Genomic DNA, 22,312 nt, shown 5'->3' with positions numbered 1-22,312 from the left:
GCGGGGACTCGGGGGCGGGCGGTTCGGGCTCTCCTGGCGGAGGAGCCGCCGCCGCCGCCGCCGCCGCCGCTCGGGCCCCGGCGCTTCTCGCTGCGCAGGTTTGGAGCGCGCGCCATTTTGTGAGATTTACAAAATCCTCCTCGGGAAGAAGCCGCCGGGAGCGGCCGCGACTCGGCGCCCGGCCTCGCCGCCGCCGCCCTCCGCGCCGCGCCGGGCCGCGCGGCCCCGCCGCCGGGAGTCGGGGTCCGGGGACTGCGGTATTTGCCGGGGAGGGGGCTGTCGCCTCCCCGGCCCCGGGCGCCGCTGGAACCGCGGAGCCGGAGAGAGACTGAGAAGGCTGCGGCTCGGCCGCGGAGCCGGGAGCGCCGGGGGCGGAGAGAAGCGGCCGGGGCGGCGCTGGCTGCGGAGGCCGCGGCGGGAGCGCAGCGGCGGGAGCCCGAGGCTGAGACTCACCGGAGGGAGCGGCGCGAGCGCCCCGCCATCGTCCCGGTGAGTGTCCGGCCCGGCCGCGGCCCCGCCCGGCCCGGCGCCCGGCTCCCCCCGCGGCCTGCAGCCGGGCCCGCGCCGAGGCCGGCCGGGCGGAGGGAGGGACCTGCCATTTTAGGAGGAGGCGCCGCGGCCCGGGGCCGGCCGCCGGGGGAGGGAGCCCGACAGGCCCGGTCCCGGAGGAGAGGCGGGTGCGAGCGGAGGGAAAGTTGCGGAGGGTGGGAGCAGGGGCCACGGCCTCCCGGGAGCCGGGGCCTGGGGGCCGGAGAAAGCGCCAGACCTTCACTGGTCGCCCGAGCGGAGGGGAGGAGGTTGTCTTCCTCCTCCTCCTCCTCCTCCTCCTCCTCTTCCTCCTCATCCTCTTCCCCCAGCTCCTCCCTCGTCCCTCCTCTCGGTCCCCACCAGTGTGGGATCCGCCGGGGTTCTCCGCAAGGACAATGCACGGGTTAAGAAAATGGGGCTGGCTGCTGGGCGAGGCGCCGGGGAAGGTCGGGAGCCGGGTCCCTCAGCGGCCCTTGGGGTGTGTGCCGGAGCGAGGGCACTCGGCGTGCTCCGAAGTTGTGCAGTGAGTGCAAGTGATCCCGGCCACTCGAGGTGGAGTAATGACCTGTTTAGCAGCCGGAGGAGTTGGTGGTTGAGAATGCGTAAATTATAATTGATACCTGGCTATTGCAACAAAACTTCACAAGTCTATTTACAGGCACAAACCCGCTCTCGTTTGGATCCACCAAAGCTGCCGAATTTCTTAACACCTCTCGAAAGGCCCCTCCCTAGTCTGAAATAGTTAAAAATGGCAAAATTAGTGAGTGATTCTGGCTAATGGGCTCTGCTTTTCGTTCAGCACTAGATTATATGGTCCTCGTAATCTAGGTGCAGCACTTGAATGCCAGCACCGTTTGGTTTTTGAATTCCGCCCAAGTTGTTAGAAAATACACCGTATGGCATTGTTTTCATACGCATTTTTTAAAGATTAGGACGAAGGGTACCAGGCAGTATTGTCGGGGTTTTACATGTATGAACTTGCTTTTCCTACCGGTAGGAACTGTTAACCCATTTCACAGATGAGGAAACTGAGCTGTGACTCATCCAAGGTCATTCAGCTGGGACTCCAGGAGCCAGGAGTCCGTAGCCAGCCTGGGCTCATAATCACTAGGTTATAACCGATTATTATAAACACTGGCAAATTTTGGAGCGATCTGTGTGTAATGACTCAGGGTTCTAACCCAGAGATTGTGCCCCTGGCAGTGTTGAGCATGGAATTAACTTTGTCTTTGCGGAAGTGGAAAGATTGAAAGGAGACCCTCTTAAAGAAACTTGTCAGATCTTCCCTCCCCCCTCCCCCCCCCCCCCCCCCAAAAAAACCCCAACTATGTAGGCAGTTCTTGAATGGAAGGAATTAAGAAATATTTTTTGGTGCGTTTTGTTCTTCACACTTAATTTTAACTGTAGGCATCACTTAAGTATTGATGAGTCATGAGAAAGTTTTGTGTAAAGTTATTTTTAGGAATTTTTAAATCTTTGAATAGATTTCCTGTATGACCTCTTGTACCTTACATACACAAAATGTTTAAGAATGGATATATTTAATTTGATTTGGGGGAGTTCTAATAATTCAGTGGAATTACCTTTAGGTTTTGTTTTCCTAAATTTGTCATGTCTTGATTGTTTAGTTACCTTGAGAGAAATAATTATCTTCAGACAGACTATAAATGTGAGACTAGAAGATAGTTTCAAAGAAACAGCAGTTAAGAGAAAAGTTTACTCAGTTACAGTTAAGATTTTTAATGTACACATGACTTACACTTAAAGTACCCCAGTGCTTTTGGAAGATTCGTCTTGAAATAGCCCTGGTGCTTGTGTTGGCTGTCCAAATTCATTTACACTTCCAACCTTATCAGAAAGTTAAGGACTCCTGTTAACATGTGTACCAAGTTCTGTTGTAAAACAGTATAAAAAGTTCATAAGAGGCATAAGCTCAGAAAGTCATTATTCTAGGGTCACCTCTGTGTAAGGTAGCAGGCACGCTTTAAAATCTAAAAATGATTATGATTTGAAGGAATAGACTTGAATGAATGGATGGTCATTATTGGTAGGGGATGGGAAGTGGACCAAATGAGCTGGTGGGATCTTTGTTATAAGGAATTTGGGTATAAGATTCTTAAACATGTTTTAAAGACATTTTGGTGGGACTTATTAGAAACTTAAGAGATACACAGAATTACTGTGTGTTGGGATTCAAAAATTAACCCATTAGTCCAGTCTTTTAGGGGAACTGATGTTCAAAATAAATGAAAATACTCCATTTTAATGCAGTGTCTTGTTTGGGAATGTGTATAGTAAAAAAAAAAAAAAAAAAAAAAAAAAGAAGATCCTTGGTTAGTATATTTTTACCTCCTAGAATATTGTCAGATGACTGTCCTGTGGGTTTCAGTTTATGGAGAGTTATTGTGTTGATGACTTAAAGATTGGGGGGGGGTTAGGGAACTGGTATTTAAAGAATTTACATACATAGGTTTTTATAGTGCTGTGAATATTTATCTGCCAAAGCAAAGTCAAAGACAACTTACAACAGAAGTTATAGAAGGACCGTTGGCTTGCATTTTGTTTTGAAACTAATATGCAAAAAAACGAATATGCTAATTTGTATCGAATTTTGGGTACTACTTGAAAACATTTTTTTTTTTTTTTAAATAACAGCTTAGCTACTTAGATTACTAGGGATGTTTTTACATGTGTGTTTATGGTTGGTAAGTATCTAGTTTGGGGAAGAAAATTTGGATAGAAGTAACTTTATTATGAGTGCAAAGGGAATTGCTTAGTAAAAGTAAGTTTAATAGGAGTCTTCATTTTTGACTTTCTTTGTATTTGTGATAAAGGTGTCAATCTTTTTGCTTCAGAATTAGCTTCTCTCTCACTTCAAAGAACTTTCACATTTCCTACGCCCACACCCCCAAGCAATTTCTCTCATTGCCCCAAGAAAAAAAATGAAACATTTGAACCCAGCAAAACGCAGAAACTTCCAGGAAGAGTCTTTATAAAGAACTTAGCACTTACACAGCATTTTATTGCCCTTACAATTTTGTTGTATTCCTTATCAGTAATTCCAGCTATGAGCTAAGAATCTCTACTTTCTGTTGAGTGTTTTGGTAGGTATACCTGTTTTCTATTTACAAGTAAAAATATTACTTGAAGTTATCAAACACGGTCACCTGAAACTTGGTGCTAACACAGTTGGCCTTGTCAAGGTATTGTGGGACTTGAGTATACACGGTGATTATGCCTTAAAAAAATTTTTTTTTGAACATTTATTTATTTTTGGGAGACAGAGACAAAACATGAGTGGGTCGGGGGGCAACAGAGAGAGAGGGAGACACAGAATCTGAAGCAGGCTCCAGGCTCTGAGCTGTCAGCACAGAGATGGACACAGGGCTCAAACTCATGAACTTTGAGATCATGACCTGAGCTGAAGTCAGATGCCTAACTGAATGAGCCACCCAGGTACCCCTATGCCTTTTAAAAGACTTCTTACCGTGTATGATCTTCACCGTTGGTCAGTGTTTTGATGGCTAGAGAAATTGTGGTAATTCCTAACAACAGCTTATATAGTTTTTGAGTAAAAATTTTGGGAGGCTAAAGTTTTTGTTTAATTGCTTGGAAAAGAATCATCAAATTATTTCAGGTTATCTAAAACTTCTCAGTTGCCCCTAAATGAATAAATTTTTTGAAATCTTGCCTGCAGTGTTAAGCTGGAGCTGTGAAGTTTATCGTTGGTTACGTGAAAATGAAATGTTGGCTTCACAGGACAAAATAATTAATCAAAGATTTGTATTAGGTAATTAAAGACAAGTTGTGTTCCTAACTTAGTGGCTACAGGCAGCCTGAGTTTCATTTTTTAGTGTATGGAAAGAACATGGTTTGGGAGTATTGCATTATATAGGCCAGCTAAACATTTTTCAAAAGTTAAGCTTTTGCTTTGAAATCCTTTCAGAATTGTATAACGAGTTAAAATTTTCTTTTGGAGGTAATAACTTACAGTACGTTGAATGTCTAAAGTGATGTGGTTCCTGGTGGGCATACTTTGTGCTAATGTAGAACCACTTTTGGGATTTTTGACAGTTGATTTTTCTACCAGAGCTATGCACCTCTGTTCTAGAAGGGGATTTTTGTTTTATTTTATTTTGTTATATTTTGTTTTATTTTGTTTTATTTTATTTTTACTTTATTAAAAAAATCTTTTTTATTTTTTTTTTCCTTTTTAACTTTTATTCAGGTTTTGAGAGACAGGGACAGAGCAGGAACAGGGGAGGGGCAGAGAGAGACACACACACACACACAGAATCCAAAGCAGGCCCCAGGCTCAGAGCTGTCAGCTCAGAGCCCGACGCAGGGCTCAAACTCACGAATGGTGAGATCATGACCTGAGCCTATGACCTGAGCCTATGACCTGAGCTGAAGGCAGATGCTTAACTGACTGAGCCACCCAGGTGTCCCTTAAACAATCTTTATAAATGTTTATTCAGTTTTTGAGAAAGACATACAGAGCTTAAGGGGTGGGGGGGGGGAGCAGACAGAGAGGGAGACACAGAACCTGAAGCAGCGTCCAGGTGCTGAGCTGTCGGCACAGAGCCCAGTGCTGGGCTTGAACTCCCAAACTGAGATTAAGACCTGAGCTGAAGTCAGATGCTTAACTGAGCCACCCAGGTGCCCCTAGAAGGAGATTTTGAAAAATTTATAGTACCATTAAAGTTTTGACAAGGTACTTAGCTTTTGCTTGAGGGATATATGCTCATATGTAATACTGCATGATAGCTTAAAATGTGTTTTTACTTTAGAATTGTTATGAATTTTCTGTTCCCATAATTAAAATGCTTGTGTAAATCAGTGGGGAGGAGCTTAGGGATCTGGTTTAACATGGAACAAATCTGGTTTTCAACATCCCTTTTATTTTACATAACATCCCTGTTCATTAAGTAACCCTGTAATTTTTCTAAGTATATCAAATTTCTAATGACAAGAGTTGATTTTTCTTTTTTAAGTTTTATGGATATTTGTGGTTAGGGTTTGCATCTGACACCCATCCAAAATGCGCATAATGTCTAGTTATAGATGGCCGTTGGGACAGCGTGGTCCTGTGGAACAGAGTACAGGCCTGTGAGATGGTGCTGGGCAGAGGCTCCAGAGTCAGGCAGATCCGGAATCTCAGCAGGTCCTGCCACTCACTGGCCGTGTGATTTTGCTAAGCATTGGTTTCTTCCTCTGTAACACGGGGTTTGTGATACTTCCCATAGGGCTCTTGTGAAGGTTGGGGCAACACATGCACATTTCTTAATAGCTTTCTCCTCTCGCTTCTCCCTCTTTTTCCTCCTCCATTCATACTCATGGTTATGGTCCCAGGATAAATGCTACTTCTTCAGAGAGGCTTTCCCCCAAACCCCAGTCTAGGTAGGGTTCTTTGGCTGTGCGTTCTTATAGGACTCTGCTTTTTTTTTTTTTTTTAATAGCTCTTATTGCAGATAGCTGTACGATTATTCGTATATATTCACAGTTCTACTTATGTAATGTCTGTCTCTTCTCTCCATTAGATGGTAACATCCACCTGGACAGGAATAGTTCTTTGATCACCCTTCCAGTACAGCAGAGGTAGATAGACGTATATGTGTATAGAGGATGGAATGAGGAACCTATCTGCCGAGTCCTGTCCTAGTACCGCTCCATAATTGTGCAGTCTTGGGCAGAGTAGCTTCTCTGGGCTTGGGTGTTTTATATGCCAGATGTGCACAGCACCAGCCGCCCTGCCCAGGAGTTTGAGACTGTGGAATGAGATACTGTAACGAGGTGCTTTGCAAAAGTGTAAAATGCCATTTAAACATAAGTTGGTACAGTAGCAATAATTTCAGTGGTGGGGTTACCCAAGAACTTAGAGTTTCAGCTTTACTGAATTAGTAAGAAGTTATTAATATTTGTTATACACTTAAACTTTCTATATGCATTAATTAGAATACAAGATTGGGCCTTTGTTCTGATTAAATACAGTAGCTTAAACAAGAAGTTTATTTCTCTCTCCTGGAAGTAATTTTAAGGCTAATGTGGGGGCTCCATGGTAGAGGGGACCTTGGTCCCTTCCCTGTGCTTAGGGAAACCCCAGTTTCTGTATGGTAGAAGACCGTTCCCCACCACATCCACCATCTAGGAACAGATGTGGGGAAAGCACATCTCCTTTTGAAGACAAACCTGGAAGTTGCATACGTGACTTTTGTTCACATCTGTTGGTCCAAACTGGGTCAGGTGGCTAGCTGCAAAGGAGGCTGGGATATGTGGTCTCTGGCAGGGTAGCTGGTTGGTTGAAAATCTGTTTCTACTGAAGAAGAGAATGGGGGGGGGGGGGGATTATGAGGCATTTCCTGTCACACCTTGAAATGTTTTGGAAGAAACATACAGAAATAAACCTTGAAAAGACAACTTACTGCACTAATTAATAAGACTTACTTTCCATATTTGGTCATTAATCTTTTGAACTGTGGTGTGCAGATTTAAATAGATCACTATTTAGTATCTGCAATATACGCATATATGGTCAGATGAGAAAACATGTAGCTAAACTTTTAGTAGTGAAGGGATTTTGGCACGTTATTTTACTGACACTGTTTTCTAATAGAAACATGGTTCTTGATTGCCATGACTGTATTTTATGTAACCAGTATTTGGAGTCTCAGCTTTTGAGTTTTATTCTCATAGTTTCCTAGCAGGTATTCTTATGGTATGTTTTCATACTCATACTCTCAGCAGACAATTCTGGAATAACACCTGTGTCTTGTCAGGTTTTCAGTAAATGTTTGAGCCCCTGAAGTTGTAAGGATGATAGCAGTGATGTTTAGAAATAAGTTTACTATCCAAGTATGTTCCTCTTAAGTTTCTGTGGGTTTGAACAAAGAGAGTCTAGGATTCCTTTGAACTAGAGAGTGTTATTATTTGATCTAGTGGAGACCTGAGAAACTAATGGTTCTCAAACAGGCTTCTGGAGAACTTCTCAGAGTTGTGAGATTGCCCAAACTCAGATACTTCTCTTTCTATAGGTTTGGGATGATGCTCTGGAATTGACTTTTCTTTTCTTTTTTCTTTTCTTTTCTTTTTTCTTTTCTTTTCTTTTCTTTTCTTTTCTTTTCTTTTCTTTTCTTTTCTTTTCTTTTCTTTTCTTTTCCTCTCCTCTCCTCTCCTCTCCTCTCCTCTCCTCTCCTCTCCTCTCCTCTCCTCTCCTCTCCTCTCCTCTCCTCTCCTCTCCTCTCCTCTCCTCTCTTTCTCTTTCTCTTTCTCTTTCTCTTTCTCTTTCTCTTTCTCTTTCTCTCTCTCTCTCTCTCTCTCTCTCTCTCTCTCTCTCTTTCTCTCTTTCTCTCTTTCTCTCTTTCTTAATTTATTCTTAGAGTGAGTGTGCACGGGAGGGGCAGAGAGAGAGAGGGAGAGAGAATCCTAAACAGGTTCCGCACTGTCAGCGTGGAGCCAGATGCGGGGCTCGATCCCACAAACCGAACCGTGAGATCATGACCTGAGCCAAAATCAAGCCAAAATCAAGATTCAGAAGCTTAATGGACAGAGGTACCCAGGCGCCCCAGGAGTCTACTTTCTTAATTAGGACTCCAGGTAATCCTGGTACAGTAGAAACATTTTGAGAAACATTCATAGAGTTCATCCTCTTCATTTTAGGGAAGGAAATGGATGTAAAGAAGCTAAATGACTAACCAGTGCCCCAGAATAGGCTGGTCTCCGGGGCTGGTGTATGTTTTCCCGACTCCCGGTTCTTTGTTCTTCATACAAACGCAAGAGAGGACGAAATACCAACTGCATTGGGATTTTATTTTTTTTTTAATTTTTTTTTTCAACGTTTATTTATTTTTGGGACAGAGAGAGACAGAGCATGATCGGGGGAGGGGCAGAGAGAGAGGGAGACACAGAATCGGAAACAGGCTCCAGGCTCTGAGCCGTCAGCCCAGAGCCCGACGCGGGGCTCGAACTCCCGGACCGCGAGATCGTGACCTGGCTGAAGTCGGACGCTTAACCGACTGCGCCACCCAGGCGCCCCAGCATTGGGATTTTATAGGGATATGGGTCATTCTCAAATAGTTTTTTTTATGTGTGAGCTCATTGGTAGTGAGTGGTTGGATCACTTAATTGTCCTTTTAACAAATAGAGGTAGTCAGATGAATATTTAAAGGTGGGAAGTTGAGGTTTTGAATAAGGTGTCGTTACTCTCAGTGCTGTAGTGGACAGGGTCGTGGACGGGCAGCGTGAGGGGAGATGGTAGGTAGGTGCCTGCCAGGCACGAGGAGAAGGAACCAAGTAGGTCTTGTCCCCGTTCTTACTTTCTTTTTCAAAATCTGCAGTTCTCACTGTCAAATTCATTCTTTTAGATGAAGCGAAGAGCTGGATTCCCTAATTTAAGATGGAAATATTCTCAGAGGAATGTGCTTTATCTGTATATCAAGTTAACACTTTATTCTTATGAATTAGCTGGCTGTCATTTTAAAAATTGGAGATGAGCACCTGTACTAATGAGAGAGCTTTGTGGGAAGGGTGGGGGGAAGAACAGGGCACGTGTGCCCTTGCCGGAGGAAAATGAAGGGCATGTCTTTGAAAAGTGTCAGCTTGTGGTAAAGTCCTGGAAAGGTTGCTGGAGGCTTTTCTGGTGGCCAGAGGTTGGTGGTATTAGACTGACTGCTGGTCTCCTGTCACTAAGAGTGTTGGTCATGAAACTGTGGATAATTTTAAGGAAGACCACTTGATTGCTTGATTGGGAGTAGAAGGCTTTTTTTTAAATTAGCGTTCATCATTCCTTTGGAGCGGTCTTATACCATGTCAAACATACAGGAATCGTTCTGATGACCTAGGGAATTTTAGTTCCTAAAGATCACCAAGTAATAATGTCCTCATGATATAAAAAAAAAAAAAAAAAAGTTCAAGCCCTATAGAATGGTGCCTTATCACCCCCCCCCCCCCCCCCCACCTCATGCTCCGTAGGTCATAGTTGTTGTTTTCCTACCAGAAATGTCCTGTGCATGTAGGTGCAACTGTATATGTGTGCATTAAACGTTTATTATATGTGTGTGTTACAAAGCTGTATGTTCAGTGTGATCCTGTTATTTTTTAAAATTTAGTATTTTTTAAGGAAATTCTACCTCCAGTGTGGGACTTGAACTCACGAGTCCCAAGATCAAGAGTTGTGTACTCCACCGACTGAGCCAGCCAGGCACCCTTGATCCTATTTATTTTTTAAAGTGCACAGACATTGTGATGGATGGGTGTGTGTGTGTGTGTGTGTGTGTGTATGTGTGTGTATGTGTAGTGTCTGCAGTTAAGAGCGAATGGGATCGTGCCAGACACACAGATTTGCATCTTAAGTGTCTTGATCTCTTTGGGCCGTATTTCCCTATTGGCCATATGATATTTGCTTGTTGTTTTTAAATGGTTAGGGAGTATTCCGTGTTATGGATGTACTCCAATTTACTCAATCTCTATTAAAGAACATTTGAATTGTTCTTGTATTTTTGTTTTAAAGTGTTCCAGTATACATCCTTGTGCATATAACTGTGTTCTCTAGAACACTAGCCCTAGATTACATATTTCAAAGGGAAATTACTGGTTCACCAAGTATATGCACATTTGAATATGTCTTGCGAAAGTGTCTTCTCAAAAGTAGCACCAATTTCTACTTCATGAGCTGGGTCTGAGAGTTCAGTTTTCCAGATCTCACCAATACTGGTGTCGTCAGAATTTTAAATCTTTGTCAGTTTAATAGGTGAGTAATGATGTTCAGTTGTTTGGATTTGCATTTCTTTAATTATGAGTGAGTTTGAACATCTTAAGTTGTACTCGGAGTTTTGTACTTTAAAAAACGAAATATTTATTCTCTGTCAGATACATAATTAAAAATATTTTCTGATTTTCCTGCATTTCTTTGTTCTGTTGAATGGAAAATGGATGTTTTGATAACCTGTAGATGCTTGTAATTGTAAATGCTTTGATAAATTGTGCAAGGGGATTCTTCTTCCTCATCATTTGAGTAAACGTTTGACTGGCCTCTGTATGAGGCATGCGCGTCGTGGTGGTAGGAGCTCTGACTACAGAGGTGGGTGAGATTTGGTTACCTGTGCTGTTAGTGTTGACATAGCTGTTGGGTGCAGGCACCATTATCATAGTAGAGACCACGGCTGCTGACATGGAGAAGAGTTGACATGTGAAGGACTAGAAGAATGTAGAGAAGTAAGGATTCTGGGGGTTTGAGTGAGCCTTGAGGAGGAGGGACTGAGTCTTGGTGGAACCTGGGGCATTGGCAGTCTGCTGGGGGCTGTCCTGTGGGTGACCTGTGGTAGCAGGGGAAGTGAGGGGTGACTCTGGAGAATGACAGATTCGTGAGCCCCGAGTATCAGTGTGTGTGTGTGTGTGTGTGTGTGTGTGTGTGTGTGTGTGTGTGAGAGAGAGAGAGAGAGAGAGAGAGAGAGAGAGAGAGAGAGATCGATCGATCCTGGAGGAGGGATAGGGACGGTTGCACTGAGAAATGACAGTGATGGGTCTTACAGATCGTGAGGCATTTGATTTGGGGCAATTGAAGGAGTTTCCACAGGGCAGTGATGATGGGTCTGGGTTAGGGAGATGACAGTGAGAGAAGCAGGGCCTGCCTGGAAGGTAGCTCGTTCTAGGTGTATAGGCTTGGAGGAATACGAAGAGGTAAAAGGTACAAGTCAGATGGGAGAGCCAAGTTTGGAGCGCCTTGAAAATTCTCAGTTATTTACTTTTCAGCAGGACAAGTGAATATCACTGTGTTCAAACAGCAGCGTGGCCAAATTTGTGGAGATAGAAAGGAGAGAATTGAACTTAGGTAGCAGTACGGTACCGGAATGATTGGTTTAGCGGGACGGTTGAGAACGTTTCCTCCCGAAGGCCTGAAGGAACTGTCAAGGAACAGAAGATGGAATTATTAGTGTAGTCACGCTTCCATTAAGGGCAGCTGGAAATCATTTGTAGCACCATTAAAGATGAGCTTAAAAATAGGGCAGTGGGAGAAGGCAATGCTAGAAGGTGTGACTCTGGAAAGGAAAAGGTTGTACGGTAGTACGTGGTTTGTGAAGTATAGAGTAGCTGAACACGTGACAGAGTATCTTTGTGTTTTCCTGAAAAGTCTCATCTTCTCTTTCTTTTCACGTGTATCCTTATCAGGATACCAATAATCTAAAATGTATTTATCTCGTGAGGTGTTTGGGATTATTTATGGAGTACCTCCTGGTGCCATACGTGGAACTGGGGCCTGGGTGTCAGTGCTACAGCAAAGCCTACTGTGGGTGTCCTGATGGGAGTCAGGATCTGGTGGGAGATCTTTTGGGATCTCTAGAGTAGGCTCATGGACTTAGTCTAGGGTAGACATGAATCTTCATTAAAGGGAACACAGAGTCCATGAAATTGAGTGATTTTGGTGTTGCCTTTTGAAGGTCAATTTTTTGGTCTCATTTTAGAGTTCTTTTGGCAGTTAACTTTGAGTTAAAGTTTATTTGAATATAAATAGGACTCTAGTCTTTAAGACAAATTCTGTGTGCTGAAAAATTTGTTCCGATTTGATCATTTCTCCTTGAAAAGAACAACTGTCATCTCAGTGTTTTTTGTTTTTTTTTTTTTTTAACTTCATCTTTACATCGAACACATTCATTACTGAATGACATTACTTCCATGGTACAAAAGACTTTGTAAAAGTTTTTTCAAAGTAGCAGTGGTAGGAAATTATTAGGATCTCATTTGAGCATACTATTATCCAATCTCACCTTTTCAACTTCCCTATAATGGTTCTATGGTACAGTTCAAAACATCAGGAAAGCTAGGTGAATTTACCTAAGAATTGGCCCGAAGGCCCGCGGTTACTCAGCAGTATTCCAGTCAGCTATGCAGAGGGAAGAAATTGAAGACAGGAGCCTGAGGATTCAGGAGAGACCGCTTGGAGGAAGGCTTCTTGCTGAGTAAGACGAAGATCCAGACACAGAAAGGATGCAGGCATGGAGGGAGAGTCGAGAAAAAAAGGAAAGTTCAATAGCATGGGCAGGAATGAAAGAGTGATCTGAGCAAATGATGAGCAAGAACAACTTTGCTTTTTTAACGTCTATTTATTTTTCATAGAACACAAGGGCGGGGGGAGGAGAGAAGAGAGAGAGAGAGAGAGAGAGAGAGAGCGCGAGCGCGCGAGCAAGCTCCAGGCTCTGAGCTGTCAGCACAGAGCCTGATGTGGGGCTCGAACCCACTGACCGTGAGACCATGACCTGAGCTGAAGTTGGTTGCCCGACCGACTCAGCCACCCAGGCGCCCCAAGAACAGCTTTTTAATGGTACATTGGGACTCCTGCTAGTCACAGGACCCCGCAACTGGATGGTGTGGCCCCAGCTCACTTCCACAGTCTTACCTTCCGGGTCTCCGGACCCCGTCTGGGCATGTGCTGCTTCTTCGGCCGGTAGTCCTCCCCTTTCTTGAAGTCAGCTCCATTTCCTCCTTCACTTTCAGCTCAGATGTCACCTTGTCAGGGAAAGCTGCCCCCCAGCCCCTGCCACTTCTTCGTTTTTACACTTGATCTTAGCCAAAAGGCCGAGAAGCGATCACCTCTTCGTTTTTAATATCTCCTGTCTTGCTGTATTTTTCTCTATAGTGCTTATTACACTTGATAATTTTTTTTAGTGCTTAGTTGACTAATGCCTTTCAGAGAGAAGGGGCAGTGGTTGGCCCCCTCCCCCCTTCTTTGGGATTGGCAAGTGTTTGGCACATACTGAGCACCAAGTAAACATTTATTTGTTGAGTGAATCAATGAACTACATGTTTTGATCTTTACTATTTGGTCTCAAGGACCCAAGAACTGTCTTCTTAAAGATAGGACTGGAAAACCATGTAGCCAGGAAAAAGAATTATTTGCTCCTGGATTCCTTTAACAATGCCTGTGAAATACCTACTGTTTGTGAGAAGCCAGATGTTAGGAATATGGAATAGAAACATCGTGCCTTTTTATTTTTTATTAAAGTTTATTTGACTATGCTGTATTGGATTGTGCCTTCTTTATTAAAGGAGCACATCATTTTCGTAGTTTATTGAAATAGGTACAGCCCTTAGTGTTCATCTGGAGAGGTTTTAAAAATTGTAGAGGGAATCAGCCTGGATACTCTTCACGGTTCCTAGCCAGCAGAGTGAGGTTCATTCTCCAGTGATCTCTGGAATGTCAATCTGGCATTTGCAGTAGCCAATGTCGGGTTCACATTTAAAATAAGTGTTAGCTTTGACTTCATCTAAAAAGTGACGGAAAAGCGGAGACGGTGATTTGTTTGGATGCTTTTTGGCTTTAACTTTTTCAAGTTTGGACAACAGGATGAAAATGATTAGGGAAAGTTCATTGTATGGATGGATTTTTTTTCTTTTTTTTAAAGAATGAGTTTCGTAGTTAGAAAATTATTGAAGCTGTTGATCTTGTCAGGTGAATGAGCCTTAAAAAAAATTTTTTTTTAACATCTGTTTATTGTTGAGAGACAGAGCATGAGTAGGGGAGGGGCAGAGAGAGAGAGAGAGGGAGACACAGAATCTGAAGCAGGCTCCAGGCTCTAAGCTGTCAGCACAGAGCCCAACGTGGGGCTTGAACCCACAAATCGCGATATCACGACCTGAGCCGAAGTCGGACGCTTAACTGACTGAGCCACTTAGGTGCCCCCAGGTGAATGAGCTTTTAAAAGTTTATAAGGGATTTGTTTAAAATAGTTCTGAAACCTTTCTCAGTGACAGGTCTGTTGTAAATATTTAGGAAAACATATTCAGAATTATTCAGTAGCTATTGAAGCTCTCCTCTCTGCCTGGTGCCATGCTAGGCCCTTGGGAGTGAGTTACATGGACATACACGTCCTTGCCCTCATGAGGCTTTTCAGTATAGTCAGGAACTCCCTGGAGAGAAATGTAAAGGAAACACGTTCAGCATGAGCACTTCCTCCTTCCCTCCCTCCTTTTGTTTATTTCTTGAACTTGTTTTTGGTGGCAACATGTTGGGAGTCCTTCAAGCTACGTGTTGCTTTATCTGTGATAACATAGGAAGGAGGTAAAGGGGGGAACATTTATAGTACCATGTAAAATAGAAATTTAGATCTTCAGGGTGTTGGTAGCTTTTTAAAAAAGTTAATGTCGATCAGTGAATTTATTCTCTTAAAAAATAAGCTATTTAACAATAGTAATAGTAACAATAGCTATTATTAATTGATTGCCTGCTATGGGCCAGACACTGTACATATTCATTATTAGTTATTTTAATATTCTCAGCCACTCTACAAGGTGGTTGGTCGTATCTCTGTTTTATAAGCTAGAAGGTTGAGATGTAGGGAAGTAAATTTGCTTAAGGATCATCATAGCAGATTGCATATGCTGCCTCCAGATAATAGAAAACTTAGTTGAATGGGTAAGTGCCGCAAAGTTAAACATTTAGAGAGAAAAGAGAGAGAAACATAGAGCTTCTATAATCCATTAATTGAAGAAATAGATACAAGTTCTGGTATACTGGGATTGATGCCTTGTGCTACTGGTTCATTCGTTTTTTCCAATAATAAACAAAAATGTGTAAACGCTTTTTTAAAAAAATTGTTTTTTTTTAAATGTTTTGTTTATTTTTGAGACAGAGAGAGACAGAGCACGAGCAGGGGAGGGGCAGAGAGAGAGGGAGACACAGAATCCGAAGCAGGCTCCAGGCTCCGAGCCGTCAGCCCAGAGCCCGACGCGGGGCTTGGACTCACAAACCGCGAGATCGTGACCTGAGTTGAAGTCAGACGCTCAAGCGACTGAGCCACTCAGGCACCCCTAAACGCTTTCTATATTTGAGGAATTCTTTATCTTAAGCGTCTTGGGGGGAAGTAGAAATCTTCAATTTTGAAAGCCAAATTTGCTCATTTTCTCTGCGTCTTTTGGAGTTGGGACGTGGTCGTGTGACCTGGGGCCTCCAGGCCACTACCTCAGAAGCTAGTGATTTTCAGAAGCAGACACTTTGTAAAATCTGTGTCCCGCAGTGCAAGGGGATGGCAGCTGCACCTGTTACCCGGAGGTGGGCAGCGACAAAGATTCAGCTGTAGCGTTTGGTTCCTGGTGTCACTGGCGTCTGTACTCGTTGCAGTGACTGAACCCTGTGTTGTCTCCACTGGACCAGATCTGTGGTTTGAATTTTGGGTGTTCTTCATTATGTAGCCTTCCAGTCTGGCCCTCCTGGGGTTTTCTGTGAGTTGCCTAATATGCTTTAATAACTTCCTTTTCAGTTTCAGCAAAGCCAGAGTTAGTTTCTTTTGTTTGCAACTAAGAACATTTACTTCGATGATGCTAATTAAGGTAATTGACAATTCCAGGAAACTCCAGGGTCAGGGTTACTTGCATCTAGATTAGAATTTATTAGTGGGAACATCTCATGTATATTAAGCGAAATAGTTACATGCAGGCTGCTTATTGATTTAATGAATTTGCTGATTTGAATTTGCCTCTTCTAGGTATTGGGGATACAGGAGTGACAAGATAGACAAGATCCCTGCCCTCACAGAGCTTAATTCTGTTGTGAAAAGTAGAGAAAGCAAGAGAGCAAATAACAATGGCAAAGAGGGATAAATGCCATGATGAAAATAAAGGTGGGGTAATGTGATAGATAACGGGTGTGGGTAGGTTTAGGAGATGTGTCTTATAAAACATTTACTTTAAAATCATTGTCCGGAGTCGTGACTTGGGTTTTTGACTATGAGGCAGTACATTCTGAATTTACCCACCTTCCGTAACCACCTAGGAAACTGGACAAAATACATGAAACAACTATTTTCAGGTATTGAACAACAGGCAGTACAGAACTGTAATCCCTGACAGATGGGGAGCAAATGAGGTGAGCCCTTTGATGGCCCAGCTTTCTTCTTGGAGGTAATTTTCAGATCTCAGTGCAGGGAGGGGGATCCCAAATAGAGCCTTTGGCCTCACTGAGTTGAGGAAGCAAAGATTGGAGTTGGGGTTCTGCTCCAGCAGAATGGTTCTGTTTTGAGGAGCAGGGTTCTGGAGAGAAGGGAGCTGGGCAGAGCATAAGTCTTCTTAGTGGTCCTCTTCAATGATTGATTGAAGATTAATCTGTGCACATGTAGGGTGCAGTTTCATAAAGGAACAGTTCCTGGGGAAGAAATCCACTGGAAAACTGTAAGCAGAACAATTCTCAGAGCTCACATAGGGCTGGGAAATAATTTGAGTACCTTGTGGCCAGAAGACAAAAGTTCTTGTTAAATGCTGTGTTCATTGAGACTCCAGAAGGGTCATGTCTTAGTAGTGGTGGGGCCAAATTGGTCCTCAAATAAAGGCTTCTCTAGATCTCACTTAAATGTTTAAAAACAAGCCTTGAAAGGCACAAACTAATCTGAACGGAATGTAATTGCCTGCAAAGTCCAATACTCTTTAAAGAAATATAACAAAACCTAATACTTAACAGTTTAAAATGTCCAGCATCCAATCAGAAATTCCTAAATATGTGTAAAAGCAGGTTCACCTGGCTTATAGTTAGGATATCAGTCATTTGAAACCAACCCAGAACTGAAAGGTGTTAGAATTGACAGGCAAGGGCATTAAAGCAGTTTTTGTAGCTGTATCCCATATGTTTAAAAAGGTAGAGACTGGAAAGGTGAAAAAGAGACCCAAATAAAACCATTTAGAGGTGAAAAGTAATGTGTGAGATGAAAAATACATTGGATGGCATTAATGGCAGATTAGACATTACAAAAGAAAAGATTAATGAATTTGAAGACCTAGAAGAGAAAACTCAATAGAAACAGAAATGACAGAGATAATGGAACTAGCAAACAGGGTAGTTCAGATAGCTTTATGAAATGTAGGGTCAGAGATTATGGTTATCGTCGACACCTTCATACGTGAGTTTTGCTTAAAAACAATTGTGAATGCTACCTGAATTTGGCTTGCTGTGTAGTTAAGAGTAGTTGAAAATCAGTATTTCAGTAAAGCACTGAGGTATGATGGACGAACTTTATTATGCAACAGCGTTTAGTTGTTTTTTGGTATGTAACAGTGTTTCTCCACAGAGTTAGAAACTTAAAACATACAGGTATGATCTCATAGTTTTTGGGGGTGTGAGGCCTGGGTACAGTTTAGCTGGGTCCTCTGCTTTAGGGTCTCAGGGCTACAGTCAGGATGTTGGCTGGGGCTCTGGTAACATGTGAGGCATGACTGGGGAAAGATCTCTTTGAGACTCATTTGGTCGTTGGTAGAATTCAGTTTCTTGTTTACTATTGCACTGAGGGTCTCAGTTTGTTACTACCTGTTAGCAGGCATCTGCCCTTAGTTTTTTGCCGTATGGTCCTTTCCAATAGGGCCACTTCACTTTCTCAAAGACAGTAAAGGAGAGTGTCATCTCTTCACAAGACAGATGTACACTCTTATGTATCATACCTGCAGAAGTGACGTCCTATCACTTCTCCTGCATTCTCTTGGTTAGAAGCAAGGTCCCGGACCCCGGGTCAAGGAGCGGGCCATGCCACAAGGCCACGAACAGCATGAGGCCGTGTCATAGGAGCCATGCTAGGGTCTGTCCAGTGTGTAGTGGTGAAGAGTGCATTCCGTGGAGTCTGATCTAGAAACCTGGCTTTGAATCTTAGGCCTGTCTCTTCCTAGCTGTGGAAACTGAGCCTCGGTTTTCCTTTGTATAGAATTGGGATAATAGGTGTCTACTATTCATAGTATCGTGAAGAGTAAGTGAATGCGTCTAAAGTGCTCAGGACTTTATCCTACCAGCTCCTACTCATCTCTTCTGTCTCAGTTTAGATCTCATATATTTAGGGAGGCCTTCTCTGATTCCTCTTTGACTCCTTCTAACCTCCTGTCTACGTTAGGTTTAAAATACCGTGAACTTTTTCTTCTCATCGCTTCACACGTTTTCCACCTGAATTTTATAGCTGTGAGGTTATTTATTTATGTAGCATCTGCTTTCTTTAGCCTAAGCTGCTTGAAAGCAAGGGTTGGGTCTGTTCTGTTCACTGCTGTGTCTTCAGGGCTTGGCACATAGAAGACTCTATAAATGTTTGTTGAGTGACTGAAAGAATGAGGTGAAAATGCATGTGTTGTTGCTTTGAGAAGGCGTTTTTAGTGTCACCGTACTCTGTTTTCACAGGTACTGGAGTGGTCAGCCTAAAAGATAAGTGGTTAGAAACATTCGTGGTCCTGTGTGCCCTGCCCACTAGCTAGCATGGGGAGACTGAAGCATAGTAGTCTTTAAACTGATGGTAAGGGTTTCCAGAGTGGACACTAACTAGTGGTTAAAAAAAAGAAAAAAACGCAGGAGAACTAAGAGGCCTAAGGGACGAAGACTTAATAAAAATCACTCCTGGTGGATCCGAAGCAGAGTACACGGTGGGAAGCTTCTCTTCTCTGTAAATGCGCTCTGCAGACCTGTCCTCAAGATGCTGTGGTGTGGAGGAAATCCGCTCGGAGAAAATTGGCTTCCTGAAGCTTCACCATGCCCATTAGCATGTTATAGCAAACCCTCTTGTCGCCCGGTAATGCGGAAGGACAGTCTTTCTCAAGCGTGCTCTGCACACTGTGTGAGTATACGCCTACCACAACCTAGTAAGGTAGTATTTTATTTAATGGATGATAAAATTTAGGCTTAGAGTTGAAGTAATTTTTCGTAGTGGTTGGTAAGGTAGGATTCAAACCAGGCTCAGCCCTCACTCAGCGTTATCATTCAGTGTTTGCTTCTGTGGACTGTGTTGTTAGCAGATACTAGGTTAATTTCATGAGTGCAGAAACCATGTGTATTTTGTGTGCATTTTGTGTCTAGGACTAGAATCTTGCTTGGCCCTTAATACATGGCTGCATGTTGGCGTTTTGGTATTATTTTATACTGTGTCTCAGCTTCCCAAGTTAAATTACAGTTGACCCTGAACAGTGTGGGGATTAGGGTTGCTGAACCCCCCTGTGCAGTTGAAAATCCACAGAAACCTTTTTTTAAAGAGAGACCTGATTTATTTATTTTTAAATGTTTTATTTATTGAGATGTATTTATTATAATATAAATTTATTACTTATAATAATATAAAATTATTTATTTTATTTATTGAGTGCAAGGGGTGGGGTAAGGGCGGAGAGAGAGGGTCACAGAGGATCTGAAGCGGGCTCTGCACTGACAGCTGCGAGCCCCACGTGGGGCTTGGACTCACGAACCGCAGGATCATGACCTGAGCCGAAGTCACTCAACCGACAGCCATCCAGGCACCCCGAAAATCCACATAAACCTTTTGATTCTCCTCGAAGTTAACTGCTAATAGCCTGCTGTTGATTGGAAGCCTTACCCATAACAAATAGTTGATGAACAGATATTTTGTATGTTATACGTACTATATACTGGGTACAATAATACGTGTTTCTTTTTTTTTTTTTTTTTTTTTTTTAATTTTTTTTTTTCAACGTTTATTTATTTCTGGGACAGAGAGAGACAGAGCATGAACAGGGGAGGGGCAGAGAGAGAGAGGGAGACACAGAATCGGAAACAGGCTCCAGGCTCTGAGCCATCAGCCCAGAGCCTGACGCGGGGCTTGAACTCACGGACCGTGAGATCGTGACCTGGCTGAAGTCGGACGCTTAACCGACTGCGCCACCCAGGCGCCCCAATAATACGTGTTTCTTAATTTTTTTGGTAGTTCTCGGCTCTGCAGTTCATCTGTGAATTTTTTCAAATTGTCACAAATCTCCAAAAAATTTTTCCAGTGTATTTATTGGAAAAAAATCCTCATTTAGGTGGACCCGTGAGTTTAAAACCATGTAGTTCAAGTGTCAACTGTACTTGTAAAACTTGAGAGTTTGGTAGGTAGCGGCTAGTGTAATCCAACCAGTGTAATGTATAACAAAAAATAATTTATGTTTTCACTTTGGGTGATCTAGTAGAGTTCTGTCCCCAAAGAAGAAACATTTTTGTAGTCTTGGTTCCTCTCCTGTCACTTTTAAATTTACTCTTATTACCAAACCCTCTTGAGTTTTGTTTCTGAAATAGTCTTCAATTAAGTTCTTTCTTCACATTATTGTTAATGACCTCTCAAGAGATCAGATTAGTCTCTTTTCGGCTTACTGCATTAGTTTTCTTCAGAATTTTCAGTGTTGGGGTGCCTAGGTGGCTCAGTAGGTTGGGTGTCCGACTTTGGCTCAGGTCATGATCTTGTGGTTCATGGGTTCAAGCCCCATGTTGGGTTCTGTGCGGACAGCTCAGAGCCTGGAGCCTGCTTCAGATTCTCTGTCTCCCTCTCTCTCTCTGCCCCCTCCTGCTCGTGCTCTGTCTCTCTCTCAAAAATAAACATTTACAAAAATTATGAAAAAAGGAATTTTTAGTTTAACATGCATATAATCCAAATTGAGTACTAATGAAAGGTTTCTAATGAAAAAAGTTGTCCCCAGACACACCCCTCAGTAGTCCTGCACCCTAGAGCAGGTCTTCCCAAACGTTGTCACCTCAGGGTCTACACGGGCACGGTAGAATACAAGAGGCTGTCTAGGTCCCGAGGTCTTTATGGGATCTGGGCTCATCTGAAATATTCGTGGCTCTGCGTGCCCTGCCTACTAGTTGGCGAGCTCTTTTACCTCAGCCCTTGGTTTCTTCTATTTACCTCTCTGATATGCTTATTGTATCAGTCAGGATGCTTTTGGATGCTGGTACGGAGATCCGGACTCAGACTAGATTCAGTTGGAAGTCCAGAGGTAGAATGGCCTCTAGGGCTAATTGATTTGGTGGCACAGTAATGTCTTCAGGGACCCAGTTTTTCCATCCCCCCCTCGAGTCACTCGCTGGCTCCATGCACAGATTAATTAGGTGGCTGCAGCAGTTTGAGGAGTTGTATCCAGACACAACAGTGTCCACAGGAAGAGGAGAGAACTCTTTCTTGTAGCTGTGTAAGAATGTGGAAACTGCCCAGAAACTCTTTGGTAGACTTGTCTGGGTTGTATGACTGTTTCTGAAACACTCACTAGAAAGGGAAATGGGGTTACCTTTGACCAGTTGGGCATCATCGTGGAGCTGGCTACACCGTACCCCTGAGCACGTGCCTAACTGGGGTGATGTGCACATGGGTCTTGAACGAAAACCGCTTCTATTACAAAGGAAGAAAGGAGAGGTTGGAGGCTGAGTAGGTTAGGTAGGTAACCTTGACTCTGTTTTTGTATTTAGCTTAAAATTTTAGATATTATTTGTTGACTTCCTATTAAGGTAGGTGAACATTTAACTTTAACCCTGCCTTAATACTTTTCTCTTTCCATCTACCCGTTATAGTTACTTTTTTTTTCATTAAGCATTTGGTATTTATGATTATGTAAGTTCACTATGGAGCTATATTGTATACTATGATTACATTTCCCTCCTTGTATAGTTTTGTTTTTCCTGGAATTAACAATTGTATTTCCGCTTGCTTTGTTTTCTAGGTCCGCGTGACTGAGTTTTCCCATACCTTCCATTAGGCTCTCAATATAGCTTTTTGCACAAACGTATCAGATAGCTAGTTCTCCTGTCCCCACAAGAATCTTCTTAGGGGACCCTTCATCAAGCCTTGCCTGTATGAAATTCCTGCTCTTTGGGCCTAATAGTATAACTTTTGCAAATCTCCAGCAGGGTTGTGTCTTCTGTTTCCTGGTTCTCTGACCTTTACCTTTCCTGTTTTTATCTTTCATTTTGCTGGAGTACCGCTTTCAGTGCTTCCTTTGGAAGGGTGCATGAAAGGTCAATTTTTTGAGACCTTGTCTGAAAGTATCTTTAATCTGTTTTCCCTCCTGATCAGAAGTTTTG

General features: G+C 43.0%; 1 protein-coding gene across 3 annotated transcripts in view; it reads left to right on the top strand.

The window, feature by feature from the left end:
* Positions 1-357: 357 nt before the first annotated feature.
* Positions 358-22,312, top strand: part of DYRK1A (dual specificity tyrosine phosphorylation regulated kinase 1A) — a 149,429-nt gene continuing 127,474 nt past the window's right edge. For 2 of the 3 annotated variants that reach the window (XM_023238743.2, XM_023238742.2), the window contains exon 1: positions 358-489. The gene's annotated coding sequence lies outside the window, so the exon portion shown is untranslated. The remainder of the gene's footprint in view (positions 490-22,312) is intronic. The other variant, XM_023238745.2, reaches the window with a different exon arrangement.

This window comes from Felis catus, chromosome C2, assembly GCF_018350175.1.
Source record: "Felis catus isolate Fca126 chromosome C2, F.catus_Fca126_mat1.0, whole genome shotgun sequence".
Classification (NCBI taxonomy): domain Eukaryota; kingdom Metazoa; phylum Chordata; class Mammalia; order Carnivora; family Felidae; genus Felis; species Felis catus.
Note: the sequence above shows the minus strand (reverse complement) of the source record. Positions and strands in the feature narration are given on the sequence as shown.